At 44.2% G+C, this 10,363-nt stretch overlaps 1 long non-coding RNA gene across 1 annotated transcript; it reads right to left on the bottom strand.

Moving 5' to 3' along the window:
• Window positions 1-215: 215 nt before the first annotated feature.
• Window positions 216-2,741, bottom strand: LOC112269418. The gene is made up of 2 exons (XR_002961266.1): window positions 757-2,741; window positions 216-677 (listed from the first exon to the last, which is right to left on the bottom strand). It is a non-coding gene; the product is annotated as an uncharacterized LOC112269418 (long non-coding RNA).
• Between the last annotated feature and the right edge of the window lie 7,622 nt (window positions 2,742-10,363).

Below are 10,363 nucleotides of genomic sequence, written 5' to 3'. Positions count from 1 at the left end.
GCTCAGAGCAACTGCAGAATTTGGGTCACCACACAAGCCGACTATGGACATATATATTGGTCCAAGATCTGTCTCTGTGTTGCCCCATCCTCAGTCAAGGCCTCTATTTTTATGTATTACTAGCGAAATGCCCGTGCGTTGCAAAAGGATAACAAAATAGACCGTTCCGTACTCATAAACCAGAAAAACAAAAACAAAATTGCACTGCTCAAACATCTTAAAATTCCACTTTCATTAAATAGAGTATTTTGTACTCACAAACCAGAAAAACAAAAATAAAATTGCACTACTAAAACATCTTAAAATTCCACTCTAATTTGGTCTTGTGCCATTTAGCTTCATGCCAACTCTAGTCATCCAAGAAATCAAGGAGTTCTACTACGCATGATTTTTACATGTTGTGGCCGCACAAGATAAAACAGTTTTCAGGTAGCAAAGCAACATGTTTATGGTCGCCCTCTGATCATATATGCTTGACCTGCATATTGGTGGTAGCAAACCTGACAGCGATCCCCCTCTACGGGCATCTGAAGAAGTGCCTGGCAAATCATTAGAACTTGCCAGTACTCCCATCTCTTCTAAACTGAACTCCATCCTCAATGAATGTCTTCTCTCAACCTCTGCAATATCTGTTTGTAAGCCTGCAAGATCTGCTGATAGCTTGCTAGCCTGCATTTCTTTTTCTTCTTTCAGTTGAGACAAGAAATTCAATAATAAACCAGATTTTGTGTCCTCCTCGTTGACAGGAACAGGTACCTTATTATCTAACAACGCCAAATCCCGACCCTCATTTATCAAGTCACATCCTAGAATGTCTCTGACAGAAGAAAAAATTGTTGTGAGGTATACATTGATGTCGGACTATTTTTTCCAATCTGCAGGTGGCAAAGACTTGTCATCAAAAGACACAAAAGGAATTGCTGATACTCCCTCCGTCCAACAAAGGATGTCTCAAGTTTGTCAAAATTTGAATGTATCTAAACATGACTTAGTGTATAGATGCATTCAAATTTAGTCAAAGTTGAAACATCCTTTCTTGGACGGAATGAGTACATTTTTGCATGTGAGGAAGAACTAAATGATTCCATAAAGTCTACATGAACTTAATTGTTCTTCGTAGTAAAATAAAGCAACAAAACCTAAATTCACTGTAACAAGGTTATCAAGATTCAAGAAGAGCTGGAGTGCATAAAAACCACAGAGCTGGAGTGCAGATTAACCACAGTTGGAGTGCATGGAAGCTCCCACCATGAACACCTTACACGATGCACAATTAGCAACCTCCATTAACATTGTATGTGTTGGAGATATGCCCTAGAGGCAATCATGTGATGATGTTATTTTCTATGTATTCATGAGTTAATGTTATTGTGCTTGAACATCATCACTGATATGTATCAATAAATATGTGATTTGTTTGTGAGACTATATATTATATGATGTTGTTCTAATGGTCCCTAGTCTTTGAGGTTATGCGGACACACAACCTAGATTAGCAATGTGACTCAGTATGATGACTATGTTTCACAAGTCATAGGGCAAGGTGTTGCCAACTGATAGCATTGGACTCGACAATGAGATTGCCGAGTCGGACAGACCCGCACTGAGACATAACGAGATGATTGTCATTTGTTAGTCTCAAGTACGATTTTTATGTCAGTCCTAGACCTAAGATCATCGCATGAGCTTGGGATGCGAATCGGCTTACTTAGGGGTTGCCTAACGCTACTCCGCAACTGGGCAGTTATAAAGGTAGCTTTCGAATTTGCTGAGAAACATGCTGCAAGTCATGGTTGATCAAGATGAGATTTGCCCCTCCCTTTTGGAGAGATATCTCTGGGCCCTCTCGAGTGATCAAATTCGGAAAGCATGGCCATGCGACTTGGGTAGCGTAACCCGTTCGGAAATCTAAATCACGAGATTGAGAATAGAGTCGAGCTATACACAAGGATGACAAGTACTCGCCTTGAGCTCGACACACATATCGTGAGGCAAAAGGAATGTTGCACGTGGACACATTGTATAGTTCATCAATATACTTTGTGGTTATTCGGGAGTCAGCACGTGCTGCTAGGCGCCGCTACTGACTATCAACTTGGGTCGGAACCTGCGTTCGGACTCGTAGTCATGTCTATCTGACCGCGAACCTATAGGGTCGCACACTTAAGGGGATGGGACCGAATTGGATCGGATCCAACTCGTATCGGGCTTAGACTCCTAACATGCCTCAAGTGTTGAAGCCCACCGGGGAGGTCAATATAAGTGGAGGAGGCATACCCGGTTAGGGTTACCCGAATTGGAGGCACGAGTCAGACTCGGCTGTCACACCTTCACGCCCAAACCTTGCGATCGGATCTAGCAGTCCGCCGCACGGAGTTCCTCCCTGTACGTGTGGATCTCTTGGAGGCGCTGCACCTGCGGCGCTTGGACGAACTGTTCGTGGAATCGGCGAGGAGGAACAGGCCGGTCGACTACTCGGCATCGACACGCATCACCGACTCTACTTCCGCTATGGGTCTGTGCGTCTAGTGATAATCTCGTGATCCATTATCTATGGCATTGGTCCGGGCGGAATCAGTAAAAAAATTTATTCTGTGCTCGCGTAGCCTACTGTAAGACCCCGGGATCGGAATTATACAATTTAGCCCCAAATTGCTAACCTTACATAATTTAAGCATCAGGTTCTTAACCTACGATAAACACTTCAATACATACATGCATTAATGTGCTCATCGCAGGGTTTTGCAACATGAATATCATTACCAAAACTCTACAAAAGAGAGTAATTACAAAGTTCATACAAGGAGCAGAATAACAGATATTACAAAGAGAGGACACATGTTCCAACATTACATCATTACATCAGTGGAAGTCGAATTATGCCCAAGTACGGACAAGAATACAGCATGGCCTGAAGAGGCTGGAAGCTGGAAGGAAACCCGCCACAAGTCTCAGAACCCTGATCTGAATCTCTTGGCTAAACATCGAATCCAACGTCGTGCTCCACGAAGAAGCTAGCGGCTCACCTGCTCTGCTGGAACCTCTGAAGAAAACAACGTTGCAAAGCAACTGAGTACAAAGTACTCGCAAGACTTACGGGAGAACTAAACTAAATATGCAACAAGTCTCAAAAAGGGATATGGTGGGGTTATGCAGTAGCAACAATATCTGGAGAGACTTTCTAATAACAACGTCCAATGAGAAGATGAGAAGCGTCTACTAAGTGAGGTGATTAACCTATTTACTAAACACCAAACAACACAATCCTCATATCACCCCTTCAATACCCTGTGAGGAAGCAATCGAAAGGACACTCACACTTCAGCAGTTTTGAGCATATGCATGATTAGGGCTAATTACTACTCAAGTTTATGAGATTAAGTTGGTTAAGTTCTCTATGATCAAGTAATGACCAACCAAGTCGTCCATAACCACGGACACGGCTTTCCGAAAGATTTATCCCTACAGGGTGTGCCAATTTACCCGTACACGTTCGTCCAACCCTTATTGCCACTCGAGTAGGAACACACGAAGGCGTGTGTCGGCAGGATTGGGCGACACGACGTTTCCAAGCCTCACAACTAATCCAGGAAACCACCCAACTGAGTCTAATCCGAAACGAGAGCCCGGCCGAAGTGTCGCACGGACTCAAGAGTTGCGTGGACAGCTGGTAGTGGTTCAGTGTCCGCAGAATAGCCACTCTAGACGTGTGCCGCAGTCCTATATGTATGCAAAGTACCAACAAATCTCCAACACAACACCGGTGTATATGCGATATGCCAAATGGAACACCCGAACTATGTGGCCCCTGGAAGAGCTATGAAACGAGTAGCCGAGGAGGAACCCATATATTCTCCCACGAGCGGTTAGCGCGAAGTTTCTTGGGTCGGCAAAAACGAGAACTCAGTCCTTAGGTCGGCGCCAATGGAACAAAACACCAACGCGTTAGCATGGCGTCCCATCGTTGCCTTGTGCAGGTAATATAACATGTCACAGTTTAATATTTGCAAGTAAATACAGAAAGTAGCATGTGGATGTAGCAATTGTGGAACCCCAAGTAAGGACACGAGACTCGCACCCTAAGCATGACATCTAATGAGCAAGAACTACGGCAACAAGCAAACATGTGACATGGTAATAGGACAAGTAACAAGACATAAGGCAATAACTGGAGCTGACTAATAAGCTATGCAGTCCTAATGGCATCGTGACAAAATTGAGAACGTAACTTAATGCAAGATTAAGGGAGAGGCAATAGGTATAATCAACATGGTCAAGGAATGGCTGCTTGCCTGGAGTACTTAATTGCCCGGAATTGAGCAAGAATCCTGGAAGAAGAACACAAGCGTAGTCGTCGTAGTAGAAATCAAAGACTAGCGAGGAAGAAACAAATACACCACATAAAAGGAAAGTATAAGCATACAAGATACACATAGTAATTAATATGCGCAATCAAAGAATGATGCATGGCATAAGGATGATGCATGTCATATTAAGGATTCCGAAAGTAAATCTGATATATAATTTACCAAGTTAAATGGAGTCCGAAAAATACTACACATAACATCTATACAACTCCATATGCAAGGAATAGAGTTTAATGGATTAACTACACTCAACATTATAGTTGTATCGTCATGCATGAGAATGACATGGATAGGTGCGATGCGTGCTTTAAAACAAGAACAACACACCAAACAAACGAGTCGAACGGGGTTGCACACGCCAATGGCAACGAGGTGCCTGCAACTATCGATACTATCGGTACATACACGGCATCTCATACAACACATGCAATTCATATATCGCGCAATCTACTAGTCTATGCCGAAGAATGGTGGCTTCACGGGATGATCGTACGTTATACCTTGGACACGTGCGGCGTCGCGATGTAGAGGAAGTAGCCGACGTAGACATACACGATGTAGCCGTCGTAGGCGAAGTAGTCGTTCAAGGCTCCGGCTCGGAGGTTCGAGGCGATGTTGGTCTCCACGGTGTGGACGAAGTGTGGCAGCAACAACACGTGCAGCAGCGAGACGGCTCGACACCGAGCAGCAGCAACACAATAGCGGGCAGCAGCGACAACGCAACAGCAAGCGGCTGACAAGCAAGGCCCACACATAAGGGACACAATTTAAAAAAAAACAGAAAAGAAAATAAAAAGGGGAAGAAGACCACGGGCCTGCTTGCTGGGCTTGGAGACGGGCCAGAGAGGGCTCGGCTGGGCCTGGCGAGCTGGGCGTGGGTGAGCAGCAAGCGGAGCAGCAGGGAGCGGCAGCCGAAGGCGAGGTCGATGGCGAGGGAGCGAGGGAAGGTGGCGGCAGCAGGCGGCGCGGCTAGGGGCAGCAAGCGGCACCGTGTTTGGGGAAGGGGAGGCGGAGCAGGGAGCCCGGCGACGTGGAGGCGGAGCAGGGAGCGAGGTGGCGTGGCGCGCGCGTGAAGGTGGTGAGGCGCGGGCGACACGGGCGACGGGGAGAGGCGGCACTCGGGGAAGGAAGGCGCCGGCAGTGAGCGGGGTGGCACGAGCGATTGCGGGGAGACAGCATGGGAGAGAGGGAGGCACGCGAGGAGAAGAGGGAGCTCGAGGGCTTGGCCATGGGGGAAGCACACGCGGTGCAGAGGAGCTCGGGGGAAAGGGAGAGATCGAGGGAATCGGAAGAAGAAGAAGGGGATCGGGAGAAGCTGGCGGTGGCGGAGGAAAAATGGGAGAAAGAAAAGAAAAAGAAGGGATTAGTTTTTATAGGCTAGGAGATAGGGTTTGGCTAGGTGGGGGCTGGCTTTAGGCCCAACAACAACTACACACAAATTAAATTTATTTAATATTTAATTTGATTTTGAAATAAAAATAGGAAGAGAGAGCGTGTAGGTTTAATTAGACTCGGAAATAATTTGTCAAACTCAATTAGGATTTGTACAAAATAATTTTAGGCTTTCGCGTGTTCGCGAAAAGGCAAGCACATGACAACACAAAAAAAGTGACATTTCGTGCAAACGAATAATTACTTCTTGCGACATGATGCTAATGACATTGCAAAATAATTATGATGACATGAGCATAACAACATGATGATGATAATTAAATTACAAAAAAGACCAGAAGGGCTTAAAAGGAAAATGGTTGCTCTCGGGCTGTTACACCTACCGTGTTCCCAATAGTGGTATCAGAGCTGATGCTGTCGGTTTTCGATTCGGAGTACGTGCATAAGTGTTATGCGGTTAGTAGTATATGTGATCCATTGCTATCTTGGTGGTCGATCTAAGTGGTATATCGGTTTTGTACTTAATCGATTGGATCGATTGTACTCGGAGATAATGGATTTTTGATTCTCATAATTGTGATGTTGAAGGTCACGACACAACATACTCCTATCGGTCGGATTTCCGCCATCGGGGTAAACAGTGAAACGTAAACCCGGATACGATTCACGAGATCAATGTGATTGATCAAATCGGGATAGAAATCCATGAAGGAAATTTCGGATTGGATCTGAAACGTAAACCCAGATACTCCTAGCGGAACCGCCGTGCTATCTAATCGTAGCGCCTTAGTTGTCGTTGCGAGTTCAAATCTGTTAGATAGAATAGGATTCTATGCTTAACTTGTTTTTACAGGATTGATGTAAATAGTATGGCTCATATGTATGTGATGCATGTGTGTAATATTTTCATGACCTGCGTGTCATGAGTTTGTCAGCCAGGCTGGAGCCAAGGTGCTTTCTTTATAAGTGTATAGCGACCTGCGTGTCGACATCTTCCTCCTTGTAATTTCATTATTACTAGTTACTAGGTGTAGTACCCTAGTGTGGATTTGGAGGAGACGAGCACCTGGCGGCTTGATGAATAGGTTCATGGAGATGGAGATCACCATGAAGAAACAGAGCCATACTATTTCACATGTTAATTTAGTTATCTGTGATGGTTAATTTAGCACCTATGCATTTTATTGTATTAGAGTAGAATGATCCCTCAAAGAATGTCAAGTTTATTTACCTCCCCAATAGCTGCAACACCACTAGTCAAGTACACTTGGTGATGGGCTCATGAAATTGGGGTATCACCATTTTTCCTTGTCGTTGGTGATGTTCGTGTCGGACACTTACATGCAAAGCTTTGGTTAACTTGAAGAGGCTATCAAAACAGTTTTGAGCCTCGAGGTAAAAGAAGTCGGAGCCAGGGCAAGTGTTGCCTACCGACTAACAAGAGTCATATAGAGATACGATTGGCAAGAGTTGCCTACCGAGTGATTAAATTGGCTAGCAGTGATGCTAAAGCTCACTAGTCGATTGGTTGATCTTGGATCTTGAATCACTAATGATCAACGGAGGGATGTTGGTTTTAGTGGGAGTATATTTGTATTAAAATGTTTAATATGAATTACTCTTCATGAATGCTTGTCTTAGTATTTTTGCATTTTCTGTTGTAGATCAATGGCACCACCTCAGTTGTCTAGTTTTGCATTGAGATCTATTCTTAAGAAAGATAAACTAAATGGAACTAACTTCACCGACTAGTATCGGAACCTGCGAATCGTTCTCAGGCATGATAAGAAAGAACATGTCATAGAGAACCCACTTCCGGCTGCGCCGGCTGATAATGCCACTGCTACTGTTAGAAACGCCTATCAACGCTCATGTGATGAGTCGATTGAGATCAACTGTCTGATACTTGCCTATATGGAGCCCGAACTGCAGCAGCAGTTTGAGAATGTTGAGGCTTTCGATATGATCGAGATTCTCAAAGGCATGTTTCAGACTCAGGCTAGGACTGAAAGATTTAATGTCTGGAGGTCCTTCCTAAAGGAAGGCGAACCCTTGAGCCCGGATCGGTTGTTCACATTTGCAACTCGATGCAGGGGCTGGTAAGGACTAGGAGCGTCGCAAGTGGAGAGGTTGACATAAGGGTTGGCAATAAAGCAAGAGTCGCAGCGTTGGCCGTCGGGACTATGCAACTTCATTTACCTTCTCCTTTTGTTATGGAATTAAATAATTGTTATTATGTTCCTGCTTTAAGTCAAAACATTATATCTGTCTCAAACTTGTTGAGTCAAGGTTATGAATTCAATATTAAGGGCAATGGTTGGTCTTTTTATTTGAAAGATATGTTTTACGGCTTTGCACCCGTTGTGAACGGGTTGTTCATCCTTAATCTTAAAAGAGAATCTGTCTATAATATTAATGTCAAGAGGCGCAAGCCTAATGATCTGAATCAAACCTATTTCCGGCATTGTCGTTTGGGTCACATAAGTGAAAAACGCATGAAGAAGCTCCATGGAGATGGACTTTTAACTTCGTTTGATTATGAATCATTAGAGACATGTGAGTCTTGTCTACTAAGCAAGATGACCAAGTCACCTTTTGCAAAGAGTTGCGAGAGGGTGACCGACTTGTTGGAACTCATACATACTGATGTGTGTGGACCAATGAGCACGACAGTTAGAGGAGGTTATCAATACTTCATAACATTCACTGATGATTTGAGTAGATATGAATATGTCTACTTGATGAAACATAAGCCGGAAACCTTTGAAAAGTTCAAAGAGTTCCAGAATGAAGTAGAGAACCAACGTGGCAAGAAAATAAAGCTTCTACAATCTAATCGTGGAGGCGGATACTTGAGCCGCGAGTTCGACGAACATCTGAAGAGTTGTGGAATTGTTCCACAGCTCACACCACCGGGTACACCACAGAGAAACGGTGTATCAGAATGGCAGAACCGAACCTTGTTGGACATGGTTAGGTCGATGATTAGTCAGTCAGATCTTCCCTTGTAATTTTGGGGTTATGCTCTAGAAACCGCAGCGTTCACACTAAACAGAGTACCATCGAAGTTCGTAGATAAGACACCATATGAGATATGGACTCGAAAGCGTCCCAGATTGTCTTTTCTAAAGATTTGGGGTTGTGATGCATTTGTCAAACGACTTCAGTCGGACAAGCTCACGTCCAAGTCGGACAAGTGCATATTTGTGGGATATCCAAGGGAAACCTTAGGATATTACTTCTACAACCGAGAAGAGGGCAAAGTGTTTGTCACTCGGAACGGTGTCTTCCTTGAGAAAGAGTTTCTCAGTCGGGAGGCAAGTGGGAGGTCGGTCCAACTCGAAGAAGTTCGAGATGGGCCAGTTGGGGATAGCTCGGCAGGCAATGTCCGAGTGACTGAGCCGGTCGGCATACCCACGGCTAATGTAGTGCCGATTCCATGAAGGTCGGAAAGGCTATGTAACAACAACGTACGCAACGTGTTGTTGTTGGACAATAACGAGCCGACTACTTATGCAGAAGAGATGGTGGGTCCAGAGTCTGAGTTGTGGCTTGAGGCCAGAGATATGAATTAAAGTCCATGGATGAAAATCAAGTTTGGAACTTGGTAGATCCGCCAGAGGGTGTAAAAACCATCGAGTGCAAATGGATATTTAAAAGGAAAACTGATATGGATGGAAATGTTCAAATCCATAAAGCTCGACTTGTCGCAAAGTGTTTTCGACAAGTTCAAGGAGTTGACTACGACGAGACTTTCTCGCCGGTAGTGATGCTTAAATCAGTCCGGATCATTGTAGCTATTGCTGCATATTTCGATTACGAGATATGGCAAATGGATGTCAAAACGGCTTTCCTTAACGGAAATTTAACCGAGGACGTGTATATGATACAGCCTGAGGGTTTGGTCGATCCAAAGAATCCTGGAAAAATATGCAAACTTCAGAAATCCATCTATGGATTGAAGCAAGCATCTCAGAGCTGGAACATTTGTTTTGATGAAGTAGTCAAAGGGTTTGGCTTCATCAAAAATGAAGAAGAACCTTGTGTATACAAGAAGTTTAGTGCAAACTCAGTCGTATTTCTAATCTTATATGTGGATGACATATTATTGATTGGAAATGACATTCCGATGCTAGAAGCCGCCAAGGACTCATTGAAGAAAAGTTTTTCAATGAAGGACTTGGGAGAAGCAGCTTGTATTTTGGGAATCAGGATCTATAGAGATAGATCAAGGAGGCTTATTGGTTTAAGCCAGAGTACATATGTTGACAAAGTGTTGAAAAGATTCAACATGGGTGAGGCAAAGAAAGGGTTCTTGCCCATGTCGCATGGTATAAGTCTAGCAAGACTCAGAGTCCTTCGACTTCTGATGAGCGAAGTTGAATGAGTGCGATTCCGTATGCTTCGGCAATCGGATCCATCATGTACGCCATGTTATGTACTCGACCGGATGTTTCCTATGCTCTAAGTGTTACGAGCAGGTATCAAACTGATCAGGGTGAGAATCACTGGACAACGGTGAAAAATATCCTTAAGTACTTGAGAAGGACTAAGGACATGTTTCTGGTTTATGGTGTTGAAGATGAGCTCATTGTAAAGGGTTA

This window comes from Brachypodium distachyon, chromosome 5 (assembly GCF_000005505.3).
Source record: "Brachypodium distachyon strain Bd21 chromosome 5, Brachypodium_distachyon_v3.0, whole genome shotgun sequence".
NCBI lineage: Eukaryota > Viridiplantae > Streptophyta > Magnoliopsida > Poales > Poaceae > Brachypodium > Brachypodium distachyon.
The sequence above is the reverse complement of the archived record's forward strand: the minus strand, read 5'-3'. Positions and strand labels throughout refer to the sequence as shown.